Genomic DNA, 4152 nt, shown 5'->3' with positions numbered 1-4152 from the left:
ACCGAGTGAAAGCTGACGTCAGTCTGACGCCATTGGCCTGAGGATTTCCCCATCCCAAGCAAGTAAACGGGAATTTAGGAAACTGACAAGTCTGCTGGTGTAAAAATAGCATTAGCAACCGAGGCTGGGTTTGCAGTACAGTCTCTTTAAAACATACTAAAACGTTATTAGTTTGTTGCTATTGGAATTGAAAATCATTCTAACAGTGACGATAGGATTTATTTAATTTTTAGAATAAAATAATCATAAAACAACATTCGCCCTCCGCAGACAATCCGGTTCAGTTATTAGCATTGTACTGTTACTTAGAGCGGCATAAAACGATTATTCGGTTATTTGGATATGTGCTCCAGAAGGCCATTGGTGTTGATCGGGCTAATTTAGCACTCAGGTGAAACTAGTGAAGTGAATTGCTGTTCTCTCTAGATTCTAAGAAAAACAGCAATTATCACAAATCCAAGAAACTGTTTCTTAGCTTGTAAATTAACACCACCCACACCTGTGGAAAATGTATCCGAATAAACGTTTCCCTCAGTACTAGTAAAATGCGCAAACAATGAATGTAAATTTAAGGAGCTTGCAATTGTACACGTAAATTATAACTAAGGGGATGGCTAAGGAAAAATAAAGTCTGGTAAACAAAAATATAGGCAGAATAAAACAACAAGGCACTTGTTATTGTATCCTTAAATGTTACAAAGGATATTTGATAGAGAAAGCAAAAAAAAAAAAAAAAAAACATTTGAGGGGTCATTGTTCAAAAAGATAGACAAACTACATTGTCTTGATTTGAAATCAGTATTTAATCAGACACCTGTTGTTCCTTTTAAATACAGCAGTGCAGCACATCGAGATCAAACTTTCTGAGTCAGCCCCACTTGGATTGGAGGCTTCCTCAAACTTCTTCTCATGGATGGATCTGTATATAGTATATTATAAGCATCTGTGAAGGGTACAAGATGTGGGCCTTAATGCTTTGTTTCCATATGGAAACAAGGAATATTTGGACTGCCATAAACTGATTCTTGCCATATGTCACTATGTCTTTTACATGTAGATGCTGGTTATGTCACTTGCTTGTTCTTTTTTTTTTTTAAAGACGATCAAAGGCTTATGCAGAGTATTTCAGTTGCGCTATCAAGCAATCAATGTGTTTAAAAAAGAAAACTAAAGAAACATTTGGCTGACCCCCATTAGAGGATACCAGGCCACTGATCACACTGCTAACCCAGTGACAGGAGGAAATTAAACATTTTAATGGAATTGGAGCAAAGCATGTTAAACTACCCCATTAAGCTACGATCCAAGCCATTAGTGACCAGGCAGCTGACCAACATGTGTCTTCGTTGTCCAACTGCAGCTGTGAATTTCATACAGAATCCCCCCCACCGACCCTTCTAATGGAAAGGGGAAGTCCAGTATCAGTTGACTGCTGTTGTATAAATTATTTATTCATTTCAAAATGGTAGCAATCACACAAATTAAGTCCTGTTTGTAGTTTCTCTTCTGTTAATATTAGGGGAATATGGACAAATAATAGTCAAATTACAGAGAGTAAAGGGCTGCAGTGTAACTGTTTTTTTTTTTTTTCACAGAACATGTTTATACTATTTTGCAGACATGTACTAAAAAATAAAGAAAAATCAGTCGGTTAAGGTTTCAATATGCTGCATTATATTTGATTATTTGAAAGAGTTATAAAATACAAAACACAGAGAAATAAAACATACATTTGCTGCTGTGAATCAGAACATTGTGTGTTTTGTTTGTATTAGTAATGCATCAGAGACATGTTCCTATGTGTTGCTATGGACACCCTTTGGAGTGGGTGGATTTGTTAATTGACAGCTGACCAGAAGCCCACAGACTGCCCAGAAACATTACAAAACAAACACAATCCAGAAGAACATGTTAAAATACTACATCTAGCTGGCTTTCAGTTCTGTATGATTATCTCCATCATTGTTTGCTATGCTTACTAACTATTTCAGCTAGAATTGTGTTGGAGGAGACCCTTTTAGGGCTAATTTACAGCAGTGTTTCACTGAAGCCCATAGGAGAACCAATGTACACTGGAATCCTGAGCAATGCTAGAATGCTTCACCACTTCACTTCCCCAAATCCCTTTAAATTTCAATATATACTACCACCCAATAACAACATTTAAAATTGATCAAATTCTTCTATTTCTTTGTTAAAACCATGTTTTATTTGTGGTTAAAAAATTGAGTTATTGCCAACCTGACAACATGAATTTCAATAACACACAGAGAGCTTTAAAACATGTCCAAAGGACCAAACTTCTATTTTGCACGTCAAGGTATGTATATTTTGCACCAAAGCACTTTATCCTGTTCACCGTCTCTGTCAATAAATATACACCTTCCAAAAAGGTTTTGAATGTGACTGTCTATTGGCGTGCATTAAAATGGTGTAAAACTGATATTGAACAGCTTATTCATGCAACTAAGCTGTTTCTTGCTGGTTTTACAGACATGTATCTTTGCACTTGCTTCTAAACATGACCCCTTATCAGTGGGGTCCCCGGGGGAAAGAAAGCTGTGTAAATATGGATTTCAATTTAATTAGCCAATAAATATCCAGCTGAGATCGGGGCACCATAATCAGACGCAGTCCCTCTTGTACGCACATCCACTTCATATTGACATGTTAATTATCTCCAATGGAAAACTCTGATAAAAGCGTCCCACATTGAAAGCACGGCAGTGTACTAAAGCATAGTGACCAATGTTGCATTTACTGAATTCATTTAGCAGTGAAGGCCCTGCAGGTGCAATGGCTATTCACTTGCATGAAAAGCCCGCTGTTCAGACACCACGTCTGATCCCAAGGCCATGGCTGGCTTCTCTTCACTGTGCAGTGAACAGCACACGGCTGGCTCCTCACTCTGTGAACCCCAAGGCTATCCGACTACAGTGCATTCTTTAACAGTGCATATAAAGGTATTTCACAGTCTTAATAAAACACTTTCAAAGCAGTTTCCCTCTGAACTGGCCTTCAGAACGTCCACAAACTTTATCAAACTGTGCTGTGCTCATTCACTTAATTTAACAATGGTTGCCTTACTGCTATACTTACTCCTTCTACCTGTAGAAAAACATTTTTTTATCAATTAGCTGCTCCTGACAAATGTATTTAAGTCTCTGACAGACCGATATAAAGATGATAATACCGGTGTCCAAGACTGCGCAAAATACTGGGGTTTCCTTAAGTAATGGCTCTGTAGGCTACTGCAGAGAACAGACCTCCAGATTTCACTTCCAAACTGCCCTGAACGAGGTGGTAATAACTGAAGACCAGTCCAGAGCATTTCAAATGACTTTGCAGACCAGTAAAATCAGTGCTGTCTTGGATATCGATCTTGGCCCTGTACCTTATTGATAATATGACGGTGTTTTTTTTATCCCTTATTGAGCTGAACACACTGCAACAAAGTGAGGTGGTCCTGTGAATGAGGATCAACAGTAAGCTTTAAAAAAAAAAAAAAAAACCCAATGGCTCCTGGAGTACAATATGCTCTTGTCTCTATTGTACAAAGAATGGTACTGTATTCTAATCTAGAAACATCCTCCTCTGTGGTCTAGCACTTAGAATTGTCAACTTGTACACCTAAATAAATGTATAAAGGTGGTCTCTCTAGCATTATTTAGGTAATGCAGTACAGTGGAGCTCCTGTAGGTCAATAAGTCACAGAGCAGAGAGAGAGAGAGTGCAGTAATGGGCACAGGTTGGCCAATTCAGTTGATGACTGCACTTTATCCTTCAGATGACACACAAGCAAAAACTTGCACTGCAGGAAGCTTAGCTCTCCCACGCAACCATCTTTAACAACGTACTTTAAGAGGCTTACACCAGTACCTTTCATAGTGACTCACCTTTTGTTGCGTTTTTTTTCTATCCACACAGTCCAGGGTCACGTAGCTCTCCCTTACCCAAGTCAATTTGTATTACGAGTAGCAGATAGCCTCTTGAAAAGGGCTTTCATTAGAAGGTCACAGCAAAAGTACTAGAAGCTCTGAACATGATGAAATGTACCAATTGCAGAAGGGTTTTTTGGAGAGGTACAGTGTTTATATAAGCACAGAAATAAAGAGAGTGTTGCAGCGAGGTTAACACTGAATCAACGGGGGT

Source organism: Polyodon spathula, chromosome 20 (assembly GCF_017654505.1).
Source record: "Polyodon spathula isolate WHYD16114869_AA chromosome 20, ASM1765450v1, whole genome shotgun sequence".
Lineage (NCBI taxonomy): Eukaryota > Metazoa > Chordata > Actinopteri > Acipenseriformes > Polyodontidae > Polyodon > Polyodon spathula.
This window is presented reverse-complemented; position numbering follows the sequence as displayed.